Source organism: Octopus bimaculoides, chromosome 14, assembly GCF_001194135.2.
Source record: "Octopus bimaculoides isolate UCB-OBI-ISO-001 chromosome 14, ASM119413v2, whole genome shotgun sequence".
NCBI classification, from domain to species: domain Eukaryota; kingdom Metazoa; phylum Mollusca; class Cephalopoda; order Octopoda; family Octopodidae; genus Octopus; species Octopus bimaculoides.
This window is the reverse complement of record NC_068994.1, coordinates 17,969,448-17,980,916: the sequence shown is the minus strand read 5'-3', so window position 1 is coordinate 17,980,916 and position 11,469 is coordinate 17,969,448. Positions and strand designations below refer to the sequence as shown.

General features: G+C 35.7%; 1 long non-coding RNA gene across 2 annotated transcripts in view; it reads right to left on the bottom strand.

Moving 5' to 3' along the window:
* Window positions 1-525: 525 nt before the first annotated feature.
* Window positions 526-11,469, bottom strand: part of LOC106880655 (uncharacterized) — a 33,725-nt gene continuing 22,781 nt past the window's right edge. For both annotated transcript variants that reach the window (XR_001410767.2, XR_001410768.2), the window contains exon 3: window positions 526-570. This is a non-coding gene — a long non-coding RNA (uncharacterized LOC106880655). The remainder of the gene's footprint in view (window positions 571-11,469) is intronic.

Below are 11,469 nucleotides of genomic sequence, written 5' to 3'. Positions count from 1 at the left end.
AGATATACTAAAAAGGTGAAACACATTTGTTCATGGGTTGGTTAAACCAAGGCTGACCTAGGGTTAAAAACCAAAGAAGACAATGTTAAAATAATACATAACATTTCAGATAATGAGTATAGAACATGGGTCAAATTAAAAGAGAAATTTGACTTACGTGAACTTCAAATAGTCTCTTTGTATTTAAACTCCTTAATAAAAATATAAACCCACCATTTCAACTGAACAATGTTGAATCCACATAAAGCATCTTGGATCATATAAACATAAACATACAAAATACACTGCATTCTCATTTTGAATTATATATTATTAGCAAATGATGTTATATAAACAAGGCCCAGAAAATATGTAAACAAACTTGAAAATGTTGAATGGTGTTAATAGGACTGGAGTAAAAAAAGAAAAAAAAACTAAACAGGAAATTAAACATTGTTAAAAGTTCCAGAACAGTTCTTGGAGGATGCCATATATACAGCTACATTTACACATTATGTTAGGATATAATTTATGTGTTTGACTTACCCTACTTATAATTGCAGGAAGTGCAAATTTCTGGAAGAAGTTCACCTGAAATGAAAACAAAAGTGAAAACAGTTGATAAAGACAGAAATTATCAAAAGTAGTGGAGAAACAAATGAGATTATGATTGTCTTAAAGTTGAACTGCCGATATTTTTTCTAGTTTTCTTTTTAACTGCTCTTACATTGCTTATTCCATGATAACATGGCTTAGATAGTTATGAAAAAATCTGGCTATTTATGCCTATGAAATGTAGAAAAAAATGGCACATATTTTTTGCTGCTCTGTATAATGAAAGCATATAAATTATTTCAAAAACAAAAAAAAATTGCATTTAGTTTTCAAACCATACAAATTTTTCAACACAGCTTCTTCCTGACATCAATCACCACAGCAACACAATATCAAAATTATGCATGTCTGATTAATATTACTAGGGTGGTAACGGTGGTGAGCTGACAGAAACATTAGCATGCTGGGCGAAAAGTTCAGAGTTCAAATTCCACTGAGGTCAACTTTGCCTTTCATCCTTTCGGGGTCAATATATTAAGTACCAGTTGCATACTGGGGTCGATCTAATCGATTGGCCCCCTCTCCAAAAATTTTGGGCCTTGTGCCTAGAGTAGAAAAGAATATTATTAGGGTGGTGATCTGGCAGAATCACTAGCATGCCTGGTAAAATGCTTAGCGGCATTTTGTCAGTCTTCATGTTCTGAGTTCAAATTCCACCAAAGTCAACTTTGCCTTTCATCCTTTTGGGAGTCAATAAAATAGGTAACAAATAAAATAGGTAACAGCTGTACGTTGGGATTCAATGCAATCAAATTGCTGGTCTTGCGCCAAAATTTGAAACCAATTACATAAAATTTAGTGTCACAAAAAAATTGAGAATGTACAATAATTTAATTCCTCCCAAGAACTATAGAAGTTTAATGAACTGGTGCTTAACACTAGAACTCTAAACAGATGATAGGCAAACATTTCTCTATATAGGACACCAGGTAACTTTCCTCAGAAGGTCAAATACCCATTCTTTACCTATATAAACTGGAAGAAGTTGATGGTCAAAATACACAAAAACAAAGACAGTGCACAGCTATGATAGTTTTCATAAATTACATTTAAGAACATGCATTATCTTAAAGAATAACATATCATCAATCATTTATTTTGCCATTTCTTTTTAACATTTCTTCTTTACATGTGCCCAAGAATTATCTGCTTAGCATCATAAAGGTTATCTTCACATATTCAATGGTATATAGTTTTCCCTTTTTTAGTGGAGATATAATTTATTAGTTTAACATAAGTCTGATAGTTATTACATGCTAGAATTTGCATTGCTTTTCTTCTCTTTCTCTCATTTTCCTCTTCCTTCTCTTTTTTGGCATAACAAGGTTATAACAAGAAATTGAGATTAAATTTTATTGAGACTAATTCTCAGTATATTATTAGCGTGTGTACATAAATATAGAGAGAAGCATTTTTGTAGATTGATCTAAATACTATACTGTTTGGTTTAATTCATGTTGCAATAAATCAAAAGATTACGGTGTACAGAAATGTGTAACTGTCTGACATTATTCATTATTTCATTTACTGTTTGGTAATGGAAATGATGGTGGTGGTGGTAGTGAAATAATTGGTAAACTGCCAACTAGATGTGTTAGAATACCTAGCCCCATGCCACACAGATTTGAAGTTCTACTCCTGCCGAGAGCAGCATTACCTGTTTAAAGAAATAAATACCAGTTTTTCCTGGATTAAGTTCAATCAACAATACTTCTCATCTTAAAAGAAAAGGAAGAATTCCTGATGAATCTTTATTTCATATAGTATCTAAATTATTATTGTTATCATATTTATTATTAGTAAGGTAGTGAATCAGCAGAATTATTAGCAAGTTGGACCAAATGCTTAGTAATATTTCTTCCAGTTTTACATTTCTGCGTTTTAATACCATCAAAGTCAACTTTGCCTTTCATCCTTTCAGGATCAGTAAAATAAGTTTCAGTCAAGTACTGGGATCACAATTTAATCAACTTGCCCTTCCCCTCAAAATTGTTGGCTTTGAGCCAAAATTTGAAACCATTATTATTATAGTTATTATATTCAAAATTCTGCTAAGGTGAACTTTGCCTTTCATTCTTTCAGGGTTGATAAATTAAGTACCAGTCAAGTACGAGGGTCGGTATGATCAACTTTCCCCCTCTCCCAAAATTTCAGGCCTTGTGCCTTTAGTAGAAAGGAATATTATTATCATTATTGTTATTATTATTTCAGGCAGTGAGCTGGCAGAATTGTTAGCATGCTGAGCAAAATGCTTAGTAGCATTTTGTCTGCCTTTACATTCTGAGTTCAAATTCTGCCAAGGTCAACTTTGTTTTTCATCCTTTTGGGGTCAATAAAATAAGTACCAGTTGAGTGCTGGGGTTGGTGTAATTGACTTATCCCCTCTCCTGAAATTGCTGGCCTTATGCCAAAATTTGAAATCACCGTCATCATTATTGGGACTATCTCACAATTACTGTAATGCCTATTTTGCTGTTTTTTTTCTTTCTTCTCTATATTTGCATGATCGGTTGGATAGATCTAGCTGATCATACTTTTCACTATATCAACTTATGATTAAAGTTCGAAAATTTGAATATGTTTGTATGCTGCAGGGAGCCAAGAGTATTGAATCAATACAAACCATTAATTTACTTGGTCTTGAGTTTTCTATCAATGTATACTTGTATGTAAAATCTGTGAATCTTAATAATTCTTTCTACTATAGCCACAAACCCTAAAAGTTTGGTGGAGGGGGCTAGTTGATCCTAGAGCATGACTGGTACTTATTTTATCAGCCCTGAAAGGATGAAAGGTAAAGTCAACCTTGACAGAATTTGAACTAAGAACATAAGGCTGGAAGAAATGCTGCTAAGCATTTACTCCAGCATGCTAATGTCCCTGCCTTCCTTAATACTTTAAGAAAGAATATCTATAGATGCAGTTGTGTCTGTGTAGTAAGAAGCTTGCTTCTCGACTACATGGGCAAGTGTCTTCTATTATAGCCTTAGGCTGACCAAAGCCTTGTGAATGGATTTGGTAGACAGAAACTGAAAGAAGCCCATCATATATATACACAGATATGTATATATCTGTGTGTGTGTGTGTGTGTTTGTCCCCCACCACTGCTTGACAACTGGTATTAGTGTGTTTATGTCCCCATAACTTAGTGGTTTGGCAAAAAGAGACCAATAGAATAAGTATTAGGATTCAATAAATAAGTCCTAGTGTCAATTTGTTTGACTAAAACCCTTCAAAGTGCTGCCCCAGCATGGCTGCAGTCAAATGACTGAAACAAGCAAAAGATAAAAGATATCTCAAGCTAGTAGAAGAGATGGAGTGAGTTCCAGTCCTCTTATCCACAAACAGACACCACAGGTTAAGGAGAAGCCTTGCTACCACTGTAAAATTATCAAGTATTTTGTTAACTCAGTGTTGAGTTCAACTCTTCCTGTGTGCTAGGCAACGCAACAAGAAATCGCTCCAGTGTAATATTTCAAGTTCTTCAATGTTTCTCCAGAAACCTAGAGTTTTAGAAGGCTCTTTGACATTACATGAGGATCGCTACATGTTTGTTTGTCTTTTTTTTTTAGCAATGTATTGATGTAATATTTTTCTTTCTCAATATTTTTCCTTAAATTTGTTTAATATGTAACTGACATGTAAATAAATAAATCACAACTATGACATGCCATAAAAAAACATAAACAAAAAAAAACAAAACAACTGCTTCTTCACTACTTTGTTGGTCATGTGATACATCAACTGATCTTTACATTTGGTCATGTGATACAGTGTGCCAGACGCTCAATATATATCTCAGTAGGCTATTTGGTTTCTTCTCTCTTTCACACACTTTCTCTCTCTCTCAGCCCCCTCTCTCTCATTCTAGCTACATTTCTCACTCACTCCACATGCTCCTCAAACTCATTTTCTTTCCTTCTTCCCCTCATTTTTAATCTACACACATCTATATCCCACACGCATACATCTGATTTTATCTGTTATAATATATACATTCTTGTGAGTGTGTGTGTGTGTGAGAGAGAGAGAGAGAGAGAGAGAGAGAGAGATGCAATGAAAGCTAACGAGATAAATAATCTTTCAAAGATCACTATATCTTAGAGATGAATAACTGAAAGATTTATTAATGGAAATAGCTGGAGGGAAAAAGCTGTTTTGTAGAAAAACTATAACTATAAAAAAGAACTATAGTCAATGCCTTAACATCAAAAGGAAGTCCACCCACAGGGTATGATATAATTTATACATACCTGGGTGTAACCTAGTCTCCTACCACTCACTCATTAACTAAGCGTATTTCTTACTTATCATCTTTGCTTGAAAACATGCTTCTATAAATTCTCATCAAAATCTTTAATAGATGAGCCTCTAATTAGAGATTTTCTTTTCACATGCTATCAATAACATGTATAATATTTGACAAATCTGCTCAAAGAATACAGAAGAGAAATGAAATTAAAACTGTTTATCTCTCAGCAGTCTATGATGACATAACCCTTGATTTCTCAAACAAATCTATCTGTATATCCATTACTTGGGGAGATATTTGTTTCAAAAGTATTTACTCAGAACTATATTCAGCTAAAACCAGCAGAATTTTATATTTAAATGCTTCTTTAATTTACATAGGATCACTGTTGCCTCTAAGCTGTGTTCCTGTGCATGTGCAAACATTTTACAACTAGGAAAGGAAAAAAAATGTGCACACGCAAGATAAAATCAAATTTTCTTAATTGAAGACATTTGAGTGATGGCTACATGCATGGATGTGTACAATCTAAAGGAAGACAAAATGTGCATACAATGCAAGTTTCTGAACACACCTACAGCAAAAAGTTAAGGGAACATTGCATAGGATGCTTGTGGGCAATACCCATCATTCTTAGTTTTCTTTGAAAAAGAACTATATATTTCATCAAGTGAGTTCTCTAGTTGTTGTTAATGCTGTTTCTACCCCAGGTCATTCATGGTCAAGCAGACTTTTGATCAAAGATGTTGTAACCATTATCATAATCTTTTCAAATACAGTGTATCTAGGACTACATTATCCAATGTGTCCTTCCACTTTTAAGATGGTAGAGAATGATTTGAAGATTTGGATGTTATTTCTAGCAGGTTTGATTAATCATATGAAGTCTCCTTTGTTGAATTGTTTTCCAGTCATCTTCAGAAGACATTGTCTTTTTATAGATGCACACAATTATATTTATACAACACAGTGGAGCAAATGGATGAAATAATTCTATATAATAATGTACATTTGACTCATAGATGTCTCCTCCAGTTATCACCTATATTGTGTCCAATTCTGGCCCTTGGCTTAACAACAACACCCATTCCTTCCTCTCAAGAATGCAGGGCCTTTGGAATTCCTTCCATGTACGTTTTTCTATAGATGCAGTTGTGTCTGTGTAGTAAGAAGCTTGCTTCTCAACCACATGGGCAAGTGTCTTCTATTATAGCCTTAGGCTGACCAAATGCACATTATTTATTGAAGTAATTCATCCATTTGCTCCCTTGTGTATTATATAAGTATAAATAGGTGCATCTATAAAAAGACTATGTCTTTTGAAGATGACTGAAAAAGAAGCCAACAAAGACTCTATATGGTCAATCAAACCTGCTAGAAATAGCATCCAAATCTTCAAATCACTCTTTATCATCTTAAAAAATGGCAGAATACATTTTTGTATGGGGATGGCAGAATACATTTTTGTATGGGGATGGTAGTAGTGGTGGTAGTAGTAGTAGTAGTAGTAGTAGTAGTAGTAGTAGTAGTAGTAGTAGTAGTAGTAGTAGTAAATGTTTTTATAAACATGACTGATTATTAATCTTCCATCTGCACCAGATACACACACATACATTATACACACATATGTGTGTGTGTGTGTGTGTGTGTGTGTACATGTGTTTTGAATAGAACTGCTAAGCATTTAAACATCAAAAGCAATTATATTAGGTGTTGATAAGTATGATAGATTCAACTCCACCAATTCCACAGACCGGTTCTGATGTCTAACCACTGCCAACACACAATTAGATGATGCAGAATGAAGCACAGTTTAATACCACCATAGCAGTAACTCTACTCTGTCAATATCTCTTCTAAAAGTTTAAATTCCATTATTTATATCATATACATACATACGTACATACATACATACAGACATACATACAGACATAATCATCATAATAATAATAATCCTTTCTACTAAGGGAACAAGGCCTGAAATTTGTGGGGAGGGGACTAGTTGATTACACTGACCCCAATGTTTCCCTGGTACTTAATTTATCGACCCTGAAAGGATGAAAGACAATGTCAATCTCAGCAGAATATGAACCCAGAATGTAGCAATGGGCAAAATATCACTAAGCATTTCGTCCAGCAGACTAACGATTCTACCAGCTCATGCCTTAATAAGAATGATAATCCTTTCTACTATAGGCACATCATAGAGGTGTTAGAGAAGAGAGCAATAGGAGGGAGCCTTTCTTTAGAATAGGACACACTGAAGCTTCCTAATGTCAAAGTATACTTCTGCAGAGAGTGAGACATTAAAGACTTTGGTGAATATAGGTGCAAGTTCTGGAATACAAAATAGTAAAAGGTGCAGTGTTAGGGATTAGTGGCCTTGTTTAAAACCACAAGGTATTTCTGCACTTGGCATGTGTGTATGTAGGGTGAGGAGCATGGTGGAGTTGAAACAGGGTAAATTTGGAGAGAATTGGCCAAAGATGTGTAGTATGGAGTTGGATGCAAAGCAGCTATCAAAGGTTGGGGCTTTCTCCATGGGGGTACTACTTACAGAGTCATCATTGTTCAGGAGAAGAGGAAAAGAGGACTCTGCAAAGTGTGTGAAAATTCTTTTGACAATGGACCAAAATGATCAGCCACAGTTTGGAATGCAAGAGACTTTGAAGGCATGTGACACCTGAAGGCTTCTTTTGTACACTGGCTAATGTCTTACAAGAGTTGCACTGCTGGGTGAACACCAATTAGAGTAGGTGAGATTCTCCAGGCATTGTAGATCTTTTTTTTCCCCCCCCTTGAACAGCTACAGTACAACCTTAGGTAAACTATTTACAGGACTTGGGACACTGAGATTTTGTTGTGAGTGGGATGAGGAGGGATATGATAAAGGGGTTGGGTTTGGTTATCCATCAAGCTGTTTCTGGTGAGTCAAGGATGAAGCACATATGCTGCCAAGAATAAGGAGTAAAAAACAAACATAGCTTTGACCAGTCAACTAATTCAAGTGGTATAAGGGCCCAAGGAGAAGTGGGTGCTGTATAGTATGTGATTGAGTGATGGGCAATGAGGATTTGGTCAGATGTATGCATACTGGACAACCATGAAAATATATTTTATATATATACATGGTCTGATCAATAAGTATCCAGGCTGTTGCCATAGTAATGTAGCTGAAGCACACAGAGTGAAGCTGCTTGGCACAGATTGACCTGGAACTCTGCTGTGTATGTGCACTATGTTTTAACATTCTAGCTCACTTCCACTGTTTAAAGCAGTGCTTGGAAGGAAGGTGTGTAGCGTGTGATCGTCACATTCATTTGACTAAAACCCTTCAAAGTGGTGCTCCAGGATGGCCACAGTCAAATGATTGAAACAAGTAAAAGAATATATATAATGTGGGTTTATAGGGAAAAAAATTATCCAGGCAGGTATTGTTGTAGATCTCAGGACCTTGAAAGAAGGTGCACAGAAAATTATGCTGGGTTGCATGTGCAACCACACATTCTCTATGTAGCAGAAATACATATTGGTCATTATAACCAAATAATTATGTTGTATGACCAATGGTAAAATTAAAGAAAAATTTGATGATGTACCAGTCTCCATATTCCTTATAATTGTTTGAAGTGGTGGGGGAGAAAAGCAGACTGGAGGAAATATTTTACCTTTGACTTTAAATGAATGTCAATTCACTATTATTCTGGCATTTTAAATGACCATTAACAAATAGCATCTATTTTTACTTTATTTTCTAATCATTTTCAATGTATTTAATTAAACATATTTGACATAACTATAGCTGACATTACTAAACTTGCATATACATGTGAATATGTAAATATCTGAGTTCAGTTATTTGTGTGTCTATATGTAGTACCTACCAAAACAAGGGGTGGGGTATGAGTGTCTGGATGTGTGGAGGTGCATGGGGTGCAATGAAAGCACAGGGGTATTGGGGAGAATGTTTGACGTATCTGTAAAAATTCTTTGAGGTAGCACATAAAATTCCTCCTGTGAATAAAGGAGAAATGAGAAACCAATAAAAAAAATTTTTTTAATCACAAAACTTCACTTATTATGCAGTATAGAAAAGGGGAGGACCAACTAAGAGAGGAAGAAATACTCGGGACAGGATAGAGAGAGAGAGAGAGAGTGTGCAAAGAAAAAAACTGAAAAACAGACATGGGAAGAAATCCAGAAAGTAGCAGATGTGCAGCCAGAGAGAAATATCAAATATTGCATGGAATGAGAGAGAGAGAGAGAGAGAGAGAGAGAGGGAGTGAGAGAGAGAGAGAGAGAGAGGGAGAGAGAGAGAGACAGTTACTTAGAGACAGAGCAAGGTTAGTGGAGATAAAGAGAGGAGCCAAGGTTAGTAGAGGCAGATATTCTTGGGCTTCAAGCTACTAAGATACAAACTACACATCCTGTTTCTTTCCCTCATCCCATATCAATAGTCCAGATTAGACACTATACTCTGCAGAATATAGAAGAGCCATCAAGAACAATGCAGAGACTAAGAGAAGGCATCTAGATGGCTCTAGCTAAAAACAAGTAACCAGTTCAGTCAGCAGAATGCCACACAGACACAGACCTAGGTTTGATTAGCCTAGGTTAGGTTGCTTTTATGAGGGAGTATGTCATAAGACCCAAAACACCAAATGACTCCAGCCAAGATACACTGACAATGTGCCCAGATACAGCATCTACACATGTATGTAAAACTCTGCCAACCACATAGTTTCAGGTTCAGTCCCACTGCATGACATCTTGGGCAAGTGTCTTCTAATATAGCTCAAGCTGACCAAAGCCTTACAGAAACTGAAAGAAACTCATCATGTGTGTGTGTGTGTGTGTGTGTGTGTGTGTGTGTGTGTGTGTGTGTGTGTGTGTGTGTGTGTGTGTGTGTTCTCCTACCATCGCTTGACAACTAATGTTGGTGTATTTACGTCCCCGTAACTTAGCAGTTCAGCTAAAGAGACCAATAGAATAATAAGTACTAGGCTTTAAAAGACTAAGTCCTGGGATCGATTTGTTCAACTGAAGGTGGTGCTCCAGCATGGCCGCAGTCAAATGATTGAAACAAATAAAAGAATAAAAGAATAACAGAATTAAAATATTGTCTATTTGCTTGTTTGTTTCAGCCATTGTACAGTGACTATACAGAGACACTAACTTGAAGGGTTTAGATGAACAAATCAACTGCAATACTTATATTTTTTTATGTCTGGTACGTATTCTATCAATCTCTTTTGCCAAACAACTAAGTTATGGAAATAAACAAACCAACACTGGTTGTTATGTAGTAGTGGGGAACAAAGACAAACACATACAAGCACACACACAAGCACATACATAGATATACACAGACATATATGTATAGGTGGTCTTTTTTCAGTTTCTACTAAATCCACTCACAAGGCTTTGGTGGGCCCAAAGCTATACAGTAGAAAAAATTGCCCAAGGTATCACACAGTGGGACTGAACTCAAAAACATGTGGTTGAGAAGCAAACTTTCTTACCAAACTTGCATCTATAATATTCTTTATTATTTTATTAAAACTAGTTAAAATCACAAGCAAATAACAAAGAATTTATGGATTTGGAACAAAAACCATAAACCATTGAAAAAAAAAGAACAATCAACAGTTGTGTGCAAAATCTATTACATGGTCTATTGAAGAAGTTGTGAATTTAGATATTTATGTGCCCATACGCAGATAATTTGGGTAATTTTAATTTTGGCAATTTGTTTCAGTAACATGATCTATGACCAAGCAAGTAGACAACAATGGTGCTGGTAGGTAGCTAACAGTACAGCAACTGGTAGAAGCCGCCAGTTATCATCATCTATCACCTGTTATACCAGGTAAATATTTATGCTTCAGCTAGTAGTTTATTATAAGTACTGGGTGTTTCAGAGATGTACATGAGTGGAAAACAAGGAACTGGCTGGCACAGAATCAACAGAAAACTTATGGTTTTATCTTTTGCACATGTAACAACATCTGTCAATGTTAAAGGTCACTTTGAAAACAACATTCAAACAGCCACAATGAACAGTGCATATTGAGAATTAATTTAATTCTTGCATTAAATATACAGGAAAATGCAGTGTTTCTTTATAATAATATAATGCAAGTTGTCAATTTAAATATATATATATCTTTCTTTTACTTGTTTCAGTCATTGGACTTTAGCCATGCTGGGGCACCGCCTTGAAAAATATTTTAGTCGAATGAATCGACCCTATACGTATTTATTTTTTTAAAGTCCGGTCTTGTTCTATCAATTTCTTTTGCCAAACAGCTAAGTTACAGGGTCGTAAGCATACCAACACCAGTTGTCAAGTGGTGGGAGGGGTATAAACACAGACACAAAGATATACACACATGCATGCATACATACATACATATGTACACACACACATGCACGTGCACACACACACACACACACACACACAATCCTCTTCTTTCATTTTCCACTAATCAAATCCATTCATAAGGCTTTGGTCAGTGCAGACAACATCAATGACAGAGGTGGTGGTGCAACAGCAGTAGTGGTGATGGTAGTGGTGTGGCAGCAGTAGAAGTGGTAGGGGGTCGGGTGGTGGTGGTGGTGGT